Raw genomic sequence first — 12,791 nt, 5'->3', positions numbered from 1 at the left:
CTTTCACTGTTCAGTACTGGCATAAGTGAACTGACATGACATGACATGATGGACAGTGTGAGTAGACACTGACATTGCAGCTGCATATGTGGCTGGTGTGTGCTGCAGCCATGTGATTTGGCCTTTACCCCACTGTCAATTACTTGCAGTTTTAATTGGTTGTAACATAGTCTACTCTACATATACTTGTGTCTTCAACATCACGCATCTGTGAAATAGATCGCAGGACTTTCAGAATGGATGTCACATCGCACATTACAAACAAAGCTGTTTTACTCTCTAATACATAGTTATAAACATTTAATGCATGTATATCAACGAATCACTGATACATTCACATATACATAGAAACAAATGCAGTTTTTACAAGTGTCAAAAATTACTAAATGTGAAAACAGAACATTCTGCAGATGTCAAGTACATGGCAGAATATGCAGGTAGAAAAGTGCAATGTTATGATTAACACATGTGCTTATGAAAGAAACAGTAATAGTATTCCCATTTAAGTAGCCCAATATGGAATTTAAACAAATGACTGGTTTGTAATGTTATTACACAGTCACTTAATTCATAGGGATTTCGTAATCAGTTTCAGCAATATAAATGGTAAGACGTTAAAAGATATCGGGTTCAACAAACAACGAGTTTCTAATGAGATATTTTGGTAGATTCATTGCATGACTGTACATCCAGAAGCAACTACCCAAATCGAATTCTTAGAGATTAGAAAAGATGGCAAAAAATGCCCCATGTGAACACAACGTCTCTCTAAGTAACATTTTTAGAAGTTTTGCGACAGGATAATGATTTTCATATCGATGTCTGAATTTGTCAATATTATACTTTACTATGCTTTCTTGCTCATCAAAACCAACAGATTAAAAACTAGAATCAGATAGCTATACATATAACAAAACTGTAACATGCCGATTTAAGGAAATTTAATATGAGGAGTCTTTATAACAGCATTATAAGCCAAAACAATTATTTTTGGAATTTTTGTTCGTTTATCTGTCTATCTGTCTGGCCATATGTTTGTATGCACTTCATGCATAAACTACTGCACAAAATAAAATACAGTTGTCACAGCCGTGTAGTTAGAGTTCTAACTTAAAAATCTGGTGCATGTTCCATCTGGATAAGCCCCCTAAAAGCCGAGTTTTCTATACATACGTAGTGGTTTTGGGTCAGCATGGGAAAATCAGAATCAATAGGAGGTACAGAGAAACTGTCTTATGTGTTTTTTTTATGAAAATGTTTTAGCCATAATCAAATTTTTGGTCAAACACGAGCTGTACGTGAAAAATGAGTAAAACTGCCATTTTTTAAATGTTGATCAACTCAATTATGTGCATCATTTCATTAAATTGGAAGAAAAAAATCAGGACAGCAGTAGTTTTACAAAATTAAAGTACCCAAACCAAGACAGAAATGATAGAATCCATAAAAAGTAGTATTTTGAAACGTTTTATTGTCATAATTATTATGTTAACAGTTTAATCCCGTTATCCACATGCATTCTTCAATTCATTCTCGAATTGCTGTAATAGTTAAATGACGAGTACAACAATTACAAGTTTGTAATTACAGCTGAAAGAAGACCAAGAGGATCTCATCTGGGTCGCTATAATCCACCAACAACAAACGAAGTCGCTTTCCTGTTGATCGACCAGGAATGTGATAGGAAAGACATTGTGTTATGTACTCATGATGATCGACTTCTGATAACCAATGAAAAGCATCGCACTTATGATTCTTTCCAGTATCCTTTAATGTTTTGTCGAGGTGAAAATGGCTAACTTTGCTAGGTATAATATTCATCCTCACACGTGTGGTCCAAATTTTAACAACAACAAAAAACTTCTGCAAGGCAGTTATACAGTTTTTTAACCAGATATGTGAGAACAAACATATCGACTTACACCGACTTAGAAGTCTTTTTAACCAATTTTTAGTAGAGGTATATACAAAAACTGAACCTGAACGGTTAGTATTTATCACGGTTAGTACTCATCACAGACAATTACATGTGAAAAATTTCATCGACCTTAGAGACGCATTACAACAAGATTCTGATGCTGAAATCTTGGGAGGGTGGTGATTCTCCCTTCCATATTTACTGGTGGTCCCAGGTATATGGCAGACCATACTCAGAATGCACTTTGTTATGCTAGAAAATATGGCGGCGGAGATTTGTTTATTATTATGACCATCAGTGCAAAGTGGCCGAAAATAGAGAACAACTTGCTTGCCAGCCAACCATCCCACGATAGGCATTACTTGATTCCTCGAATATTTCAATTAAAAAAAGAAACGCTGATACACCTTCTTAGAAAAGAAAAGGTATTAGGAGCAGTCTGCTGCTATATGTATTCCACAGAGTGGAAAAAGCGTGATTTGGCTCAATCACACAACCTTTTGTGGCTCGAAGATAAGATTGGGCCCAACGACATTGATCGAGTCATTAGCACCAAAGTAACCAATCCCAACACAGACCACATTCTGCACAAGATTGTCAATACCAAAATGATGCATGGTCCATGTGGCTCATTAAATAACAGTCCACTTTGCCTGAAGAAGCCGTTGCACGAAGAGGTTTCCGAAGAATGTCGTTAACGAAACTTTTTCTCGTGAAAATGTTACTGGTGAAAAAGGGTATCCCTCGTATCGCCGCCGGCAGCCTCAAGACGGCGGTTTCACAGGTGAAGTTAATAGGTGCTGTGAGTGTGTCGCGGTAGATGATCGGTGGGTAGTACAGCAATTACCAGTACTTTCATGTGCGTTTGAAGCTCACCTGAACGTCTTATACTGCGCTAGAGTAGAGTCGATCAAAGTCACTTGCAAATACTGAGTAAAGGAAGTGACTAAGCAACGTTTGGTTTTGACACTGCTGATCGTGACGAGGTGACCAAAAATCCGTCAGTTTGCTATATTAGTACATCGGAAATAGTGTGGCGGATACTGGGTTTTCCAATTCGCGAACAGCACCGTACCGTTATATACTTAGTTGTTCTTTTAGAAAACGGCCAGCGAGTCGGTTTCAATCCCGAAGATTTGCACGAATGTTTAGATAATCTTCGCCGTAACACACTCTTAGCTTATTCCAGTGACTGTTGGGAAGATAGTTTGGCTCAAATTCTTATGTACTATGATGTGCCATCCAACTACAATTATGAAAAGGGCCGTTTACAGCAGAAGCCGATGCCGTCAACCAGTGGAAAGTTTTCCAGGCGTTTATCAGGACCCCACATTAGATGGAGTGCACCCTGTCCATCCAAGTAAATAGTGAATCCTATTACTTGCGCGCTTTACTGCACACAGTCCGCGAAGCCACATATGGTATTGAACGTTCAACGTTTTATGCAGCTTGCAGCGCGTTGCATCTGCCAGATGACGACCGAAATTGGGACGAAGAGCTCGAAGACCCCATAACCAGTGGAAGCCCCAGTCGACTGCGTCATTTATTTGCAGTTATCATCGTGTTCTGCAGACTTTCCGATTCTGTGAAGTTGTGGGAGAAATATCAGCAATCTCTATTAGAATATTTTCTTTTTGCAGGTACGTGCATTTTTGAAAACAGTGCAACAGAATCTGATGAGAGAGTTGTTGATTGTTGCTTTGCTCGCTTCAAGATGTTATTTCCATTGGTGGTAATCCTATGAGCCATTACGGTGTCATAGAACCGCAGGGAATCGCTACGGTCCGCCAGTTAATCATGGTTTTGCTGCGGAGACAAATTATAGTTCTACCACAGTGGCTGAGATCATAAATAATAATATTGGGACGCTTTCCGATGAGCAAAGGCCTTGTATGACAAAGTATTACGAAGTGTTAATCAAGAGAAGGATGAAACCTTTTTTCCTTGACGCGCCTGATGCATAGGCAAAACCTTTTTGACTCAATTACTACTGGTTGAAAGCAGGAGGCAAGGGAAGGTAACATTAGCTGTTGCGTCTTCTGGGATTGCTGCTGCCTTACTCCCTCGAGAGAAGTTGTGCACACCATATTCAAGATACCTTCAGACCTAGACATAAATGAAATCCCAGTATGTGCAGTATCCCGAAGCAGCGACAAGGCGAAGATCCTTGCAGAGTGTAGCCTAATCGTTCAAGGCGAATGCACCATGGCACACAAAAAGCCGTGCAAGGTGCCAGTCGCAGTCTGCAAGACATCTGGCGAAACGATCGCATCATGGGGGCATCACTGTTTCATTTTGTGGTGATTTCCGCCAGACTCTATCCGTTACAACTTGAAAAACTAGAGCAGATTATGTGAGGGCATGTCTCAAACGCTCTGTGCTCTGGCTTCGGGTATAGAAGCTGAGTATGATGTGGAACATGTGGGCTCAGTTGGGTGGCAATCCCTGTGCGCAAGAAATCTCGCACGTTTTAGTAAAAATCGGCGAGGGCACATTGCCCGAATCGAATGGGTCAGTGCCTCTGCCAGAAAACTTTTGTCTAATTGTTCCTTCGGTAGAGAAACTATTTCATTTCGTTTATGGACATGTATCATAATAAACACGTCACGAGTATTCTCGGCTTTGTGAACGAGCAATACTGATGCCCGAAAATGATCAAGTGGCTGCTACAAACCAGAGCAGTCGCGATGACCGGGAAATGCAAGTCAGAGTCCCGGTCCGGCCCAAGTATTCACTGTCTTCAATCCATTATACGGCTGATGGTTGTTCATATTCGTACCTGCAAATACATGTCATGTATTTCATGGCTGTAATCGGCGCAGTGCCCATTCCTTCAGACAGACATGTGTGTCCTAAGGAACATTGCGTCATAATTCGGAATAACGCAGGCACTGCAGTATCGTACGTGAATCCACAAAACACCCAAAAATAGCTTAGTAAGATCCCATATCTTATAGTGGTCAAAGGATCTGATTTTCTGTTGCTAAACTACTTGTGTTTGAATGGGTTCCAGATCGTTCGCAAACAGTGCATTCGTCACAAACAGTGCATTCGCCTTTTTTTCTTTGGCCCTGGAATATCTGGTTGGTCAGGTTCTTCCTCAGGATCCTCATTGTCACTAACCTGAGGTAACGGTCCTGGTCCATGTTTTGTTCTGTTTCAGGATTAAGAATGTCTTTTTGTCCCCTTTTTGAATAGGTACTAATGAATGAAATAGATATTCTTTCCGTTGTCTTGTCATCCCTGCTGGAATCACGGCTTCACAAAACCCAAAGGGTCCATTTTCATCGGGAAGATCTGGTTCGCAAATACATTTCCATTAACATCCATTTTACAATATACACTAACTTTGCAGCTGTTGATGAACTCAAAGTGGGCGTATTTAGTTATGTGAGATACTTTGTTAGTATTACTGTTTTTCAAGAGATTTAGCCAATCGTATATATTCACAGCAACTTCATCTTTTACATTATTTTCGAACAGCAGCAGTACAGTTAAGATGTTTTGTAGGTGAATGTTTTTGTTCCTACAGTAACGTCAGCTGTCAGCTGTGGACAAGCGTTTTAGGTCTTCCAGCTGCAAAGTGCTAACATCTTTAGGCATTTATAACTCATTTAAAAATGGACCACCAGTGTTGTTTGGCACTGTTATATTCAGAAAAGTTTTTCTTTTATACAAACCTACTCAGAGCTACTTAAAACAGCTATAAAACTGAGGAGATACTATTTTTTGAAGCATCGCCTACACAGCTGCGAGATTTAGAAAAATGTCCCGTTATCGGGACTCCATAACGACAAGAATATGACTTTTCAAAACATTGTTGCTGATTGCTTTTAATGATATTATTGACTCCTGTTGGATTTAAGCAACTTTAAAATCAGTACAAGCGTGTGCACAATGAAGTAATATACTACAATATACAAAAAATGGAAATAAAAGTTTTAGACATTATCGAACGTTCTTGCTTGTACTAAAAATTTTACTTCTCTGACAGAAGGTCCCTATTCGCCTTCCGTCTCACAATTTATGAAATTACTTGGACATAGGTTTCATTGTTTTATTTTCGGCTTCAATGTGGAAGGTAATTTTGTTTGATCTCATGGATACTTCTGCTCATTTCTTTGTAAACATTTTAACATTTCAGTAGTCACAATTTATGAAATTACTTGGACGTAGGTTTCATTGTTTTATTTTCGGCTTCAATGTGGAAGGTAATTTTGTTTGATCTCATGGATACTTCTGCTCATTTCTTTGTAAACATTTTAACATTTCAGTAGTTGTTGTGCCCTCTTCTTCCAAATAGTCGTACTTTTCATAGACAACGAATCTCTTGGAATTATCCAGCCTTTCCACAGAACTGCCCTGTGTGGTGTCTATATCTGCCGAGAACCAGAGTACCATGGTATAGTTCTTATCGCTACTGTAACGAAACCGTTTATCAGACCAGAATGAGATTTTCACTCTGCAGTGGAGCGTGCGCTGATATGAAACTTCCTGGTAGATTAAAACTGTGTGCCAGACTCGAACTCGGGACTTTTGCCTTTCGTGGCCAAGTGCTCTACCAACTGAGCTACCCAAGCACGACTCACGCCCCGTCCTCATAGCTTTACTTCTGCCAGTACTTCGTCTTCTACCTTCCAAACTTTACAGAAGTTCTCCTGCGAACCTGCAGAATTAGCACTCCTGAAAGAAAGGATTTGCGGAGACATGACTTAGCCACAGCCTGGGGGATGTTTCCAGAATGAGACTTTCACTCTGCAGCAGAGTGTGCGCTGATATGAAACTTCCTGGCAAATTAAAACTGTGTGCAGGATCGAGACTCGAACTCGGGACCTTTGCCTTTCGCGGGCAAGTGCTCTACGAACTGAGCTACCCAAGCACGACTCACGCCCCCTCCTCACAGCTTTACTTCTGCCAGTACCTCGTCTCCTACGTCCCAAACTTTACAGAAGCTCTCCTGCGAACCTTCAGGAGTGCTAGTTCTGCAAGGTTCGCAGGAGAGCTTCTGTAAAGTTTGGAAGGAAGGAGACGAGGTACTGGCAGAAGTAAAGCTGTGAGGACGGGGCGTGAGTCATGCTTGGGTAGCTCAGTTGGTAGAGTACTTGCCTGCGAAAGGCAAAAGTCCCGAGTTCGAGTCTTGGTCTGGCACACAGTCTTAATCTGCCAGGAGGTTTCGTTTATCAGACATTGTATGTCTCACAACAGTAGAAGTCAAAATATTTACGATTTATATTTTCCTTAACATAGTACCTTACTATGCTAAGGCAGTGACTCCTGCTTGTGTGAAGTCGGTTGTGGCTGTAGCTTGGCAGTTAGGTTTCGGAACACTGAGAATCTGATTTACAACGTTAAATAGAGATTTATTGAAAATACTTGAGAATTAGCTTCAAGCAGTCAGATTTGTACGAATATTTGCCGAATAAAACGTAATTTATCGCAGTTATGTAAAACGAGTCATTTTACATTCATATCAGAAATTAATTTTTAATTATTCCTACATGTGGAACATTTATAAGTACTTTTTTAACTTACAGATCTAAGTTAGTAACTCCTATTCGCAATCTTTCACACATTACAATAATAACAATTCTTCTACACAATAGAAGGAGTTGTCCAGGAGAAACTTTTTCTGTTTGTTTTCAAATTTTCCTTTGCTGTCCATCAGACTTCTTATGTCCCTGGTTAAGTGATTAAGAATTTTAGTTGCAGTATTGTGCACCCCTTTTCGTACTAAAGACAACCTTTATGTGGAGTACCGAAAGTCATTTTTTCCTCTCGTATTGCAATTATACACATCATTGTTCATTTTGATCTACAGTGGATTATTTACAACAGGTTTCATGGAGGAATAAATATACTGTTAAGCAGTAGTCAAGATGCCCAAGTTCTTAAACAGATGTTTACAAAATGATCGTGGTAAGAGCCACATATTATTCTTACAGCACATTTTAAAACAACGAGTTCTTTCTGTTCTAATGATGGTGACAATCCTGTTATTTTTTTGTTCTTTTTCCTTTTTTTGCCATTCAGCTCTTCCATGGAGGCTCTACTCCAGTCATTCCAGCAACAACAACAGATGAATAAGGTCATGTTGAAGGGTTATTGGCTACAATGGGCCAAGCTAAAGCACTGGTTGTTCAGCTGCCACATTACCCCCCACCCCCTCCCCAGATGAGTCTGCGGAAGACTGGGACACTTACGAGAAGGGGCTTCGCCAACATTTCGTGGCGTTCTCAGTGGTTGACAAAGCGGTCTGTAAGGCTCTTCTTGTTGCAGATACACCCTCATGTGTATCACTTAGTATGCCAGTTAGCTCCCCTGTAAGAAAAGTGTCACTTTCTATTGACAATATGTGTCGTTCACTGCCCTTCCATCACTGTAAGCACACACGTGTGCTTGCTGTCCTTGTTTGATTCCACCAATGTCGCAAACAGCCACAGCAATCGTATCGCACTTGGGCGGCCCCACTTCACAACCTCAGCCGTAAGTGTCAGTTCATCTCAGGAGTCACATGCAGACATCATGGTCTCGGATGCAATCATTCAATCGACCGCAAATAAGGAGGTACATCAAGGTCCCATCCATTCGGTTTGAGGACCGAATGTTGGGAGAATATTGCACGGTAGTTCGGGATCTCCCGCGGCTAAGGCAGCCAATTAAAAGTTTGGAGTGATGTCATCGTTATTGATACCATGCAGTCCCAGTGCTCAGAGCCTAGAGCACTGGGAAAAGTGGAGTTAGTCAAGTACAAACAAGCCAGCGAACGCCATTTCCTTTATGGCCCTCGTGTTTTATACGGCATGGGCGGGCGGCCTACCCCAAGTGGTAGGCTTCTAGAAGAAGAAGAAGAAGAACAAAGGTCACATAGCGGCAGTCCATCAATCTCTCACCCCTCAGGAGTCACTACTGGAATCGATGGACATCGATATTCATACTGTTTCATAGTTTTGTTCGCCATTGTCTGCAGGCCAGATAAAATTTGTCATTTAAGTGGAGATGATGGATCAGTCATTATGCAAATAGGTTGACATGGAAATCACTGCACTGTACTGAGTTCACAGGGATACGCTGGTCTCTGGTCCCCACCACATTGATCGTAGGTTGGTAAGCTACACTCCTGGAAATTGAAATAAGAACACCGTGAATTCATTGTCCATGGAAGAGGAAATTTTATTGACACATTCCTGGGGTCAGATACATCACATGATCACACTGACAGAACCACAGGCACATACACACAGGCAACAGAGCATGCACAATGTCGGCACTAGTACAGTGTATATCCACCTTTCGCAGCAATGCAGGCTGCTATTCTCCCATGGAGACGATCGTAGAGATGCTGGATGTAGTCCTGTGGAATGGCTTGCCATGCCATTTCCACCTGGCGCCTCAGTTGGACCAGCGTTCGTGCTGGACGTGCAGACCGCGTGAGACGACGCTTCATCCAGTCCCAAACATGCTCAATGGGGGACAGATCCGGAGATCTTGCTGGCCAGGGTAGTTGACTTACACCTTCTAGAGCACGTTGGGTGGCACGGGATACATGCGGACGTGCATTGTCCTGTTGGAACAGCAAGTTCCCTTGCCGGTCTAGGAATGGTAGAACGATGGGTTCGATGACGGTTTGGACGTACCGTGCACTATTCAGTGTCCCCTCGACGATCACCAGAGGTGTACGGCCAGTGTAGGAGATCGCTCCCCACACCATGATGCCGGGTGTTGGCCCTGTGTGCCTCGGTCGTATGCAGTCCTGATTGTGGCGCTCACCTGCACGGCGCCAAACACGCATACGAGCATCATTGGCACCAAGGCAGAAGCGACTCTCATCGCTGAAGACGACACGTCTTCATTCGTCCCTCCATTCACGCCTGTCGCGACACCACTGGAGGCGGGCTGCACGATGTTGGGGCGTGAGCGGAAGACGGCCTAACGGTGTGCGGGACCGTAACCCAGCTTCATGGAGACGGTTGCGAATGGTCCTCGCCGATACCCCAGGAGCAACAGTGTCCCTAATTTGCTGGGAAGTGGCGGTGCAGTCCCGTACGGCACTGCGTAGGATCCTACGGTCTTGGCGTGCACCCGTGCGTCGCTGAGGTCCGGTCCCAGGTCGACGGGCACGTGCACCTTCCACTGACCACTGGCGACAACATCGATGTACTGTGGAGACCTCACGCCCCACGTGTTGAGCAATTCGGCGGTACGTCCACCCGTCCTCCCGCATGCCCACTATACGCCCTCGCTCAAAGTCCGCCAACTGCACATACGGTTCACGTCCACGCTGTCGCGGCATGCTACCAGTGTTAAAGACTGCGATGGAGCTCCGTATGCCACGGCAAACTGGCTGACACTGACGGCGGCGGTGCACAAATGCTGCGCAGCTAGCGCCATTCGACGGCCAACACCGCGGTTCCTGGTGTGTCCGCTGTGCCGTGCGTGTGATCATTGCCTGTACAGCCCTCTCGCAGTGTCTGGAGCAAGTATGGTGGGTCTGACACACTGGCGTCAATGTGTTCTTTTTTCCATTTCCAGGAGTGTATAACACGCAGCAGATCCCTATTCTCGGCCAATCCATGGCAGACACAGTTTATAAGTCAGTTATTCATTCCGTTACATACCTGGCGGTTAACGTTGTCAGTATTGGAAATTTGTTTCGGTTTGGATGCCTTTGCAACATTTGGTTTTTCTATTATAGATGCAGTGCATCTGGTGTCACACAAAACGCCTTATCACACATTGTATTCCTTATGCTCTGAGTTTTCGGATCTGTTTGCCCTTGGGTTGGGCTGTGGAAACAATTTCATGGCACACATCACCTTCAAGCCCTCTGCTGCCCTCGTCGTTTTTGGGATGTGGCAGGTTCCAGTAGCTTTACGCGACCAGCCCAGCCCTTGTATTTGATACATCTAGCTACATTCGTTGTATTCTTGTTGTCATTCCATGACCCAATAAAACATGCCTGTTTTATGTTCGTGTGTTTCCTTGTGTTCCTAGTTAGAACAGCTTGCATATATCATTTGATTGAAAATAAAGTTACATGTATAACACCTCTCTGCCAAGAATGGTGCAGCTTGCTTGCAATAATTATTCTGCCAGTTTGCTTTTCCTGTAAAATGATATTTTAGCTCCCATTGTTATTCGTCATTTCTTTGACACTACACTGGAGGCATGTCAGATTTCATTGTAAGGCAGTTGTTAAAGACGGATTCACAAATGATATCTGGTACATTATACACGTCATTTGTTCTGATACTCTGCGAATTCCTCCCACAGCTGTTCATTTTGAAACACATATTGTTTTCGTTGCCAACATATTGCTCACATTTTTAATTCCTCTACTGTAGTGAAAAGAGCACGATTATCTGAGAGCTTACACGAAACTTGTTCACTGTTAACTTCATGGATTATATCTTCTAGCATAAAAATGCCGTCTATTAAGGTGCTACTACCATCCATAACTCTGATAAAAAGTTTCCATTGGTGTCAAATTATTAGGATTAAGTAATACTCCTGCGACATGTTTTTACTCTCTTGCAGTCTCGCTGCTAAAGTTGTACTGCTCTGGCATCTGTCGTTGATGGCCAACATTAACTGTGTGGACGCGCCATTAAGAACTACTGGGTGGTTATAATTAAAGTGTAGCTACTCATTGAGATCCAGAGTGGGATGTAATTATCATATCGCAATGGAACTTCGTAGATATGTTAATGGATTAATGTGAAACTGATATACATTGTAAAAAAAATAGTTCTGATTTCGGCTACTAGGTGCTCCAGTGCTAACATTGAACGAATTGTGTAAGCAGTGGTAAATAATAAAATCAACATGATACCTTTCTCACTTTTTTGACTTCTCTGCCCAAGTTCTGTTCCTAACCCATTATATATGGAGACATTTTTATACGTATTTGTTATGTGAACAGATCGAAATATGCACCTAGTGGCCAAAATTGAAATTTTTTTTTTCAGCATAAACTGGTTCTGCATTAATGCATTAGAATATCTACCAAGTTTCACTGCCATAAAATAATGATAGCCCACACAGGACCTATATGAGTAACTACACTTTAATAACAGCCATCCATTATGTTAGTATGTTTTACATTTCATGGATCACTTGCATGATAAATTATAGCGATGTGGAGACAGTCATTTTACATTCACATTGTAAATTAATTTGCAAATATGGCTACAAACGGAATATTTTTAAGTTTTTTAAAATTATTAATATTATTAAATATATAGATGTGAGTTAATAATTCCTACCCACCATCTTTTACACATTACAATAATAGTAATTCTTCTGCAGAATAGAAGGATTTGTTAAGGAGAAACATTTGCAGTATTTTTTCCAATTTCACATTGCCCTTTGTCAGAACTTTGTATCACTGGGCAAATGTTCAAAAATTTTAGTTGCAGCATTGTGCACCCCTTTTTGTGCTAAAGACAACCATAATGTAACATAATGAATGTCATTTTTCCTTTGTTTCTTTACAATGAACTTCATAACGGAATAAAAAGACTGTGAGGCAATAGTCAGAATGCCCAACTCCTTAAACAGGTGTCTATGAGATAATCATGAGTGAGAGTCACATATCGTTTTTACAGCACGTTTTTGGTCAATGAAGGCTTTCTTTCTAAAAGATGATACCCCAGAACATTATTGAATGAAACTACGCAAAATGTCAACTTACTGATTTGTCTCTCCCCAAGATTTGCAATGATCCTAATGCAAATGTGGCTGAACTATATTGTTTTAGGAGTTCAAAAAGATGTTTTTCCAGTTTTAATACTCATCAATATCAACAATGAAAAAGTCTGAAATTTCTAAACCCTTTTATTATTTACCCACCATGTGTTACACTTACCATTGATGT

Source organism: Schistocerca gregaria, chromosome 6 (genome assembly GCF_023897955.1).
Source record: "Schistocerca gregaria isolate iqSchGreg1 chromosome 6, iqSchGreg1.2, whole genome shotgun sequence".
NCBI classification, from domain to species: Eukaryota; Metazoa; Arthropoda; class Insecta; order Orthoptera; family Acrididae; genus Schistocerca; species Schistocerca gregaria.
This window is presented reverse-complemented; position numbering follows the sequence as displayed.